The 11,251-nt window shown below is 37.0% G+C and overlaps 1 long non-coding RNA gene across 1 annotated transcript; it reads right to left on the reverse strand.

Annotated features, from left to right (window-relative positions):
* Nucleotides 1–743: 743 nt before the first annotated feature.
* Nucleotides 744–3,814, reverse strand: LOC126821675 (uncharacterized). Its single transcript, XR_007680439.1, has 3 exons — nucleotides 3,609–3,814; nucleotides 1,193–1,362; nucleotides 744–818 (listed from the first exon to the last, which is right to left on the reverse strand). It is a non-coding gene; the product is annotated as an uncharacterized LOC126821675 (long non-coding RNA).
* Nucleotides 3,815–11,251: the final 7,437 nt, after the last annotated feature.

The following is an 11,251-nucleotide window of genomic DNA, read 5'->3' on the forward strand; positions in this document are numbered from 1 at the left end:
AAAACGAAGGGGTCAATATATCGAATATTTCAATATTAAGAGCAGGTCAATAAAACGAAACGGTCAATATAACGAATAGTTCAATATAACGAATGACTCAGTATTACGATGAGTTCAAATGTAACAAAGAGTTCAACAAAATATATGTCAATTAATTCGAAAACACAAAATGGCGGTCTTCACTTCTTATATCCTGTTTATCTTGTTTGTGTAGATAATGTTTTTATTCTGGACTGATAGTGTCCTTTCTAGAAATGTGCTAGTCATCAACCAACAATTACACACATAGAAATACGTTTCAGTACCAGGTATAGTGACATCACCATCGTCCCTGTTCATAAATACCATCGTGGTTGTCTCATCCGTTAAACAAGTCGTAATTTCAACCTGAAAAAACAAAACAAAAATGACATTAGTCAGACTACCCAATGGAAATGGATATTGAATAATATACATAAATGCCATGTAGTTGTGTGGAGATCAATGTAGTCAATGTTGGTTGACAATATATGTAGTCAACGAATTAGTTGACAGTACATGTAGTCAACCAGTTATCAATGTTAGCTGACAATATATGTAGTCAACCAGTTAGTTGACAATATATGTAGTCAACCAGTTATCCATGTTAGTTGACAATACAATGTAACAACAAGTTATCCATGTTGATTCACAATACTTACATCTAGTAGATACCAGGATGCATAGCTATTTGAATGATTCATCATACTTACATCTAGAAGATACCAGCCTGGATTATGTTTTGAATTATCGTGACTCACTTTAACAGCGGTTATGTTTCCGACATCCACATCATTTACCTTAAAATAATCATTGAATATAGATATAATAACATATATATACCAATAAATATACATGTAATATAGATATAATTACATTCATATACCATGTAATATAGATATATTATAGATATAATATCATCTATATACATTCAATATATGTTTGATATAGATGCTATGACATACTCGTGCCATTAAAATATAAGTGTGATAATATCCAGTGGCGGATTGACCTATAGGCGTGACAGACTGAAACCTAGAGCCTCGAGATCTAGGATTTACCCCCCACCACACACACACACCCTCCCCCTCCCCCTTTCCCTCTCTCTCCCTCTCTCTCTTAAAAATGAAATAGATTAAGTTTTTAATCAAAACAGATTCACAATTTTATCTACCTTATACGTATCCTTGGCAGATTTTTGAAAATCTCTGTAACCAGGTTTGTCTAACAAATGTTGACTGGTGGTGCTCTTAGTTCCAAACAGCTGAATCCTAACCTTAGCATCTGTACCAGCTCTATACTTTTCACCTGTTCGTATAGTCACATTGTACTGTTTCTCTCTATCTAAAATATCAATATATTTTAAAATGAGATGGGGTTTAACGTCCCCTCGACACAAACTAGGCCATTTCGGGACTTACACTTGCGCGTAGGGGTCTTTAGCAGTGGGAGGAAACCGGAGGACCCGGGGAAACCCCACGCAGGAGGTTGGTCACTATCAACGGGAAACCTCGCCTGGAAAACTGAAGGAACATTTTCTGCCAACATTGGGTTCGAAACCAAGATCCCCCGCTAAGTAAGAAGGCGTCCTATGCACTGAGCCATCGCGGCTCCTCAATATCTTACACAGGGCCTCGGTTTTTCGTCCTATCCGAACGACTATACCTTGTCACTTGCTAGGCCCTCGGTCCTGCACCACTGAGCAGAGGGCAGGGCTTGTTAATGGTAATGGAATATAATCATTACATTTTTAAGTAATGGCCATGTAATGAGTAATGGAAGATTTCAAAATAATGAGTAATGGAAATGTAATTAATTACCTTCCTAAAATCATGTAATGGTCAATTACATTTCAATTACTTTTCAATTGCATTTTATGGCACATATAAATATTTCCAATATAACTGGCCTCAAATTGTATAGCATCAAAGAAGTAAATTAAGTCTATCCGACACAAATCCAATTCATTATAGTTTTAAAATAAAAATTAAATCAGTTTCAACAAAGTATAATAAGAATAAAAAGGCATTAAACATTTTCTTTAATATTTTTTTTTTATCTACATGTAAGACCCTCTTTTAGACATGTAACCTAAAAAGTTGATTTCTGTAAAGATGTATATTATAATCAAAGATTAGTACTAATTTGCAGGCAATCACTCAATCAATCAATCAATCAATCAATCAATCAGTTAGATTAAAAGACAATAGTCTTACTACACCTTAATCTTAATCTCAAGGTAACAAGTGACATACCAAATAATGGCCTTTAAGTATCTCATCATTTTATGGTTACTTAATATAAAACATACTAAAACAAATATATATTTTGTTTTAGGGTCATGCTGAATAATTCATCATCAATACAATTATTATAGAAAAAACTATTTGGATTGATTCAGAATTTTAAAAAAATACTTTTAAAAAATATAAAGTTAATTAACTATACTTTTAATTCATTTTTCAAGTCACTTGAAAAATTGCCTTGATGTTATAATATATAGAAATAACAGAGAGAGAGAGAGAGAGAGAGAGAGAGAGAGAGAGAGAAATGGGGTTTAACGTCCACTCGACACAAACTTGGTCATTTCGGGACTAACATATGGTTTAATTTTATTTACATAATTCGCTTGCGCGTAGGGGTCTTTAGCAGTGGGAGGAAACCGGAATAGAAATAACAATTTATACACAAATATCTATTATTGTGAATCAAGAATTATTATCGAGTTTGATTTTGTAATTTTGTAGGCGCTGCATTGCCGAAAAATAAGGTTGTCTGTTTAAGGTTGTCTATGAAATTTTTTTTTTTATTTATATACTCGATATAATGCCTTTTTAATGGGTAAGTTATTCATCAGAATTTCAGGTAACGCGGGTACCGCCATGAACCGGAAGTAAAATATATCATACACCGGAAGTGGTTGTCCATCGCCACCAATTCTATGTTACTTCACGGTCCGAGTTACCCCTATACACCAAATATCAGTCTCGGAACAGCCCTAGTGTAGCCGACAACACTCTGAACAGAGAGACAGACAAACTAACGACAGTCACAAATATTAGCATATAAAATTCATACTTTTCTGCATTTTCCCGTCTTCATTATCCCCGACGGTGCAGAAAATTAGGATTGTAAACCCCATTTTATGTCATTTCATTTCCAAGTTTGTACATATTATTGAAATGAAAATGAAACTGGGTTTGACGTCCTGACTATCTGCACCGACTAGGTGAATGAAAATGGGAAAATAAAAATGTAATATAATATAAAGAAATAAATGGGATTTAACGTCTACTCGACACAAACTAGGTTATTTCGGGACTAACATATGGTTCAATTTATTTCAACAATTCGCTTGCGCGTAGGGGTCTTTAGCTGTGGGAAAACCCATGAGGTTGGACTCCTTGTCACATGTTAGTTCCAAAATGACAGATTTGAGTTGAGTGCAGGCGACCCTCTATGTGAGACCTACATTTTTAGCGACTGCAAAAAAATTGAGGATAAAGTTGACGATTAATTTTTGTGTTTGTTTTAAATCTTAAATTGGAAACAATGTAATATATATATAAAAAATTGAATTTAAAACTTACCCTCTTCGACATCAACAAATGTCACTAGACCAGGATCTGCTATATTGACGTAATCTGGCTGTAGTTTAAAATTATAAAAATAACAAGTTTTTCTGTTTTCATGATAGGCAAAGGCCGCACAGCATAACTTTACCTCCATGCATTCTTTAGCACATAGTAACTTATTATCAGCGACCATCTTACTATCGGCCACATCATAAAATATATCAACATTTAATAGTCTGTATTTTGTAAAACATAAAATACATTGAAACATATAAAACACTAAATACAGACTTGCGAACATTGTAGGTCTTAACTCGACAAACATCATCGCGTTGTGTTTCTAATGGATAAATAGTCAATAGATATTGATATGTAGTATGGAACGCAATTCAAGTCATAATTCTGACTCATAACAAAGTAAAATGAAAACGGGTTGGCTGTTCTGACATAAAAAAAACCCAAACAAATACAGACAGTAAATGATGGAAATGCTACAATATTTAGGGAATAAGTTATATTAATCATAATTCTGACCTGTGTAAATAGCCAGATTATTGATAATAATAAGTCGATTAATATCGCTCTAATTCAACATACAATCACTCTTAACACATGGCACATGACATAATTATATGCAAACTTGAAAGATTTATTTCTGGCGACGTTGTCTCGCCATTATTTTTTTTTTGATAAAGACGAGCTATCCCTCGTCGAAACGTCGTCCGAAATAAATCTTTCCAGTAACTTGTATTCCATATAATTGCGTCATAATTGTGTCACGTGTCCTTCTCATCCTGGTCTCTGTTTCTCGAAATCTTAACTAAAGATAAAATCCAAATTTTAAAAGAAACTTCAATTTTGATTGGCTAAGCTCTAAAATCAATCTAATATTATCTAATCAATTTACTAAAATTTGGATTTTATCTTAGTTAAAATTTCGTGAAACAGGCCCCAGTTACTAAATGCCGCCTAAACAATTTACAATCACTCTTGCAAATATTTCTCAAAGACTGTGTTTAAATCTGGATTTGAAGGAGTCTAATTTATTATATGTAATTGAGAAGTGAATTAAGAAGTTGAAGTAAGCGTATTAGCACAAACAGTACTAGATTAAGAAATGAATTGAAATGTGATGTAACGTCCACCTTTTCTGCTCCATCCTGGCAAATGAAGACACTGGGTGAAGAGTTAGAATTATGTCGTGAATTCTGCTCCATACAACAGTGATTTAAATTAAAAACTCTCTTTCATTTGAATTGTTTTTGTAGCCTATGACCACAAGTTGTTGTTGTGTTTTTTTCTATGGTTCATTTGATATTATTTTTTATGTCTTACAAGGTCTTTCGTCATCCAAGGTCATTGCCTATGAAGAGATTTAAACTCTCTCCACGCAACCATAACCCCAACCCTCGCCCGTATCAGACTGCTGAGATTGCCTTAATGTGTATATATTGCAACTAAATGCAAATAAAATATTATTTTAGATCAAGTTTATCCCCTAGATAGATCAAGTTTGACCTCTAGATAAATCAAGATAAATCTTCCATAGCCATTGTGTCCAGGTAGACAAAGGGCGGATAACTCGTAACGGATAATAGCCTTTGATTATTACTTTCAGGTATATTTTAGTAGGCATGTTACTGTCACTCCCATCTTAAATAACCTTCACTGGTTCCGAGTGCGCGAGAGAATTCACTTTAAAATTTTAACTCTGACATACAAAACATTAAATAAAACAGCACCAAGATATCTCCAGAATCTCTTGACACACTACCAACCAAAACGGTCACTGAGATCCGAGAATAAATTATTGTTAGATGTACCGATTTATAAGATGAAGAAATTTGGTTCAAGGACTTTTCAGTATAATGCATCAATTCTATGGAATTCGCTACTACCTTCCATTCGAAAATGTGAAACATTGTCTGTCTTCAAATTGGCAATACTATATACCGGAAAACACCGGAAAACAACCGGAAAACACCATTTTATAGCGGCCAAGCGAATATTCACTGCGGATCAGTGTGGTCATAATATTCTGGTTCGATGGATTTCGAGAAATGTTTTTGTAGAAATGGTATTGAAGAAATGCTTTTGGAGAGATATTTTGCAAGATTTGTATTTGGAAATTTGTATTTAGAAATTTGTTGTTCCAGATTTGTTTTTCTCTAATGAAATGTAAATGTAGGCTAAGTTTTGATTTTCTAAAATAAATTTTATCTTTATATTGAAATACAATTAAAATACATTTTACAAATCTGATACGACAAATGTTTTATTTTAAAAACAAATATTGATTTTAAGATACAAATGTTAATTTTACTGTACAAATGTCGAAATACGACAACAAATGAAGAAATAAGAATTAAGGACTATGAATTAAGAAATAAGGACTAAGAACATTGAATAAAGAGCTGTTTGGTCTTCCATAAGAGTTGCGTGAACACTATTTGGGTGATATTTTACGGGCAAGAACAACACACAATGTCGGAAATGAACAGGCCCGTAACTGGATGGGGTGTGTGTGTGGGGGGGGGCGGGAGAGAACAAGCCCATAATTAACTCTCTATACAGTAAAATGGGTAATGGTACTTGATAATCGACACAATCTTGTTAAATCTTCAAGCGCTCATAACTTCGCAAAGATTGAATGAAGTAATTTGACTGATATTTTCAACATATTTATTATCCATTATTTGTTTTTCAACCACTTTGTCAAGAAAGACCAGCTCTTTATCTAAATCTTATCTAATTCATCTTTAATTTTCCATATTCTAAATTATTCTATAATGTAACGTGTCAAAGAATTACAAGTTTAATACCTGCAAGAGTTCACTATTACCAGTATTAATATCAGAAAGAGTTCATTGTTATGAGTCATAGAATTGCGAGTTAACCAGGGGACTCGGAGAAAAACCCACGTGGTTGGACAGCCGATCATATGCCTTGTCACGTACAACCGTGGAAACGAAACCAAGTCAGTTGACTCAATGACAGACCCTATGATACAGCGCGCACGTGCTAACCATTCGGCCATCTACCCCACCCCCCCACCCATCCCCGTCAATGTTAAATGCCGGTCAATATAACAAAGGGGTCAATATAACGAATAGCTCAATATTAAGAGCAGGTTAATGAAACGATACGGTCAATATAACGAATAGTTCAATATTACGAATGACTCAGTATTACGATGAGTTCAAATGTAACAAAGAGTCAACAAAATATACATCAATTAATTCGAAAACACAAAATGGCGGGTCATACTATATACCGGAAAACACCGGAAAACAACCGGAAAACACCATTTTATACTGAATACCGGAAAACACCGGAAAAACACTAAACATCCTAAATACCGGAAAACACCCTAAATAGGTAACCCGGAGCCTGGTCCTCTGTGTGCGGTTTTGGACCAAGTGAGCGCCGATGAAGGAAGGTCAAAGTCATTACGATGTTCGTTTTACAAATAGCCCCCCCCCCCCCAAAAAAAAAAAATAATAAAAATTTCCGATTTTTTTTCTCAAAAATTTTGTTGATGCCTATTATGTTTTGAATGTTTTAAAAGACGCAATCAGTCTACCTCCATCATTGAACATATTTTATCTTATATTTTAATTTTAGTTTTCAGTAAATTTCAGTAGATTTCAGTGTTTCAGTATTTCATTAGATTAAACACTGCCCTCGGAGGGCCCCATTATATGCCGGTTGCGCCGATCTCCTGGTTCTTATCAGTAACGGTGGCATCAGGGTGGTACGACTAGGCCAACTCCTCCCTAGGTAACAAACAATCGCATCATAAAACAGCAAGTATCATCAAAAGCGAGTTAATAAATCTCTGAATAGTTCGAGTTGAAGTTCCAGGTTTAACCGCTATGTGTCCTAATCACCAAACGAAATGGATGCCACGCAATTCTCGGACAGGCTGTAATCTGAAAAGTGTTGATCCTTTCCAAGAGCTATCCATCTCGTTGGAAGGGTTAAAAATCTACTTGTTTCTGAGCTTACTTTCATTCCAGGGTCAAATATAATCACTTGAGGGCCGCACACAGGATTTTTTTCTGGATTACTTTTCGAGCTTTTTTCCCCAACTTGTTGACCAGTTTTCCTTGAGAAAACCCCAACTTTCGCCCAATTGTCCATGAGAAAACTACATAATCTATCTTGCTGCATTCACGGGAAGTGGTAAGCTAGACGTCTGTGAAAAGGGTTGATCGATAAATTTTCAAGGAAGCAATTGTTGTTTTTGTTTGTGAAATAGAGGACTCTAGCCGATGAGGCTACTTCCCCCCCCCCCGAGAATCTCAGGCAACCAATTTGTTTTATGTACTACTATCGTAATAAAACGTTACTATTTTAACCACTTCCTGGTGGCTGAAGACTTACACCGAATGCGTATTCGGAAAAAAATGTCCCCGAGAAAATGTTTTTTCCGGATCGATATTCGAGATGTCTTCTTTTGCACAAATTATGCTGCACTGTGTAAGAACTTGCATCCTTTGATCTGAAGATTGTAGATGATACGTATCATTTGCACTATTTCAAAGTAAACCTGCATTTTCGTATATCATCCCGTAATTTGTGATTAATGACAATGACTGGAAATAATATGGGTTGAGGAACGGAAGATCTATGTTCGTCACGTGACTGGACAATTTCACCCCCGCCCCACCCTGACGATGATCCCTCCCGGAGCGGCGCGGCGCGGCGCGGCGCGCTCTCTAAAAAAATCTCGGGCACAGTTTACTCTTCTAAGTTTTCCGGTAGCTATTTTAGTAACCCGGAGTTTGGTCCTCGTGTGTGGTTTTGGACCAGGTGAGCGCTGATGAAATAAGTTCATTAACATACAAGCGAGCGATCGCCTACGCTTAAAGAAAAATTTCTTTTCAGATTTTTTTTAACAATTTCTTCTCCTAAATTTCTCTCAAAAAAAATTCAAATATTTTTTCCAGTATTTTTCCCTGTAAAATTATTTTCTACGGAATGTTTTTTTGTAAAACCAATTTTTCGGAAAAATTCGAATTTTTTTTTGTGACAGAATTTTTTTTGGGTCAAAAAAATTTTGGAGAAAAAAAAATCGGAATTTTTTTTGGGGGGGTGGGGGGACCAGGCTTCGGGTTACCTATTTAGAGTGTTTTCCGGTATTTAGGATGTTTTCCGGTATTTAGTGTTTTTCCGGTGTTTTCCGGTATTCAGTATAAAATGGTGTTTTCTGGTTGATTTTCGGTTGTTTTCCGGTGTTTTCCGGTATATAGTATTGCCGCAAAATGGCGATCTTCACTTCTTATATCCGTTGATCTTGTTGGTGTAGATGGTGGTTTTATTCTGGAGTGATAATGTCCTTTCTAGAACTGTGCCAGACGACAACCAACAATTACACTCATAGAAATACGTTTCAGTACCAGGTATAGTGACATCACCATCGTTCCTGTTCATAAATACCATCGTGGTTGTCTCATCCGTTAAACAAGTCGTAATTTCAACCTGAATAAACAAAACAAATCATGATATTAGTCAGACTACCCAATGAAAATAGATATTGAATTATAGACATAAATGCCATGTAGTTGAGTGGAGTCAGCCAGAAACAGAGATAAATGTAGTCAATCTTGGTTGAAAATATAAGTAGTTAAAGTGTTATCCGTGTTAGTTGACAATACATGTTATCCATGTTAGTTGACAATACATGTAGTCAACCAGTTATCCATGTTAGTTGACAATACATGTAAACAACAAGTTATCTATGTTGATTCACCATACTTACATCTAGTAGAAACCAGGCTGGATCGCTATTTGAATTATCGTGACTCATTTTAACAGCGGTTATGTTTCCGATATCCACATCATTTACCTTTAAATATACATGTAATATAGATATACTATCATCCATATACATTCAATATATGTTTGATATAGATGCTATGACATATTTGTGTCATTAATAACATCCAGTGGCGGATTGACCTATAGGTGTGACAGACTGAAACCTAGAGCCTCGAGATCTAGGATTTACCCCCCCCCACACACACACACCCTCCCTCTCTCTTTATCTGTCTGTCTCTCTCTCTCTCTCATAAATGAAATAGATTAAGTTTTTAATCAAAACAGATCCACAATTTTATCTACCTCATATGTATCCTTGGCAGAATTTTTAAAATCTCTGTAATCAGGTTTGTCTAATCGATGTTGACTGGTGGTGGCCTTAGTTCCAAACAGCTGAATCCTAACCTTAGCATCTGTACCGGCTCCACCCTTTCCACCAGTTTGTATAGTCACGTTGTACTGTTTCTCTCTATCTAAAATATCAATATATTTTAAAATGAAATGGGGTTTAACGTCCTACTTTTCTGCACCGACTGGGCTAATGAAGACGGACTGGCGACATACAGTGTGGTATAAGCCTCTTATTTCGAAATCTACTACAGGGGTTATATTATGTGAACGCCAATGTACACACGGGACCTCGGTTATACGTCCCATCCGAATGACTGGACAGTATCTATTGTCATATCTTCTATCCTGGACCACTAACAAAGGTGGGAGAGAGAGAGAGACCGGGAAGCGGAACTATCGCCTACTCTTAAATCTAATTCCAACTGCCAGGGGATCTTTTACGTGCACGCCAATGTATACATAGGTCCTCGGTTTTTCGTCACATCCGAATGACTAGACAGGCCTCCGTCCTGCGTGCACTAATAACAAGGGGAAACCACGCCGGAAAAGACGCGATGGTTCATCGACTATGAGGTCAGCGGTTCGATTCCCGTTTGGGCCAAGATAGTTCTCCTGGTGCCCCCCCCCCCTTATTTTAGTGACTATAGCACTGGCTTGGTAACTTCTCCGGTTGGTTTCCTATGAGGAGCGGTGCGGGGAGACGGGTCTGGCAAAGACAGCGTCTAGTCGTCTGGATGGAACGAAAAACCGAGGTTCCGTGTGCACACTGGCGTGTACGTAAAAGAATCCACGGTAGTTTGAATTCGAAATAAGAGTAGGCCGTAGCGCCACTCTCCGAGCAAACATTCCATCAAGGCACACTGTATGGCGTATGCCCCTCTTCTTGGGCCAAGTCGGTGTCATGTTCCTGAAGCAACGATTGCGAGTTTTACATCTAGAGTAGGTCGTAGCGTCGCTGTCCGGACAGAGTTTCCCCTATTTCATTTCATCTGAAGCAGGGATGGACTGAACAAGGTGTCTGTGAGTACGGTATATAAGTTAATTGTGGCGGCCTTTGTTTTGTAGAGAGAAGAGAGAGAGAGAGAGAGAGAGAGAGAGAAAGGGATGGGTTTAACGACCACGCGACACAAACTAGGTCGTTTCGGGACTTACACTTGCGCGTAGTGGTCTTTAGCATGGGGTTGGACACTAACAAAGAGAAACCTGACCTGTAAAACCCCAGGAACCTTTTCTGCCAAAAATGGGACCGAACCCGAGATGCACCACTAAGTAAGAAGGCGTCCTATTCACTGAGCCATCGCGGCTCCTCAATATCTTATTGAACACCAGGTGGTCCAGCCAACGTCCCACCCACTGAGCCACCGTCGCTCCAGCGTGGTTTCGATGTCCAGCTTATACCTCACAGAAAGTAGGGTAGCCTATCGAACCTCGCTGGTCTTCCGGGTGTTCAGCTAAATACCCCTACGCGTAAGCGAATTATTGAA

Source organism: Patella vulgata, chromosome 5, assembly GCF_932274485.2.
Source record: "Patella vulgata chromosome 5, xgPatVulg1.2, whole genome shotgun sequence".
Taxonomy (NCBI): Eukaryota; Metazoa; Mollusca; class Gastropoda; family Patellidae; genus Patella; species Patella vulgata.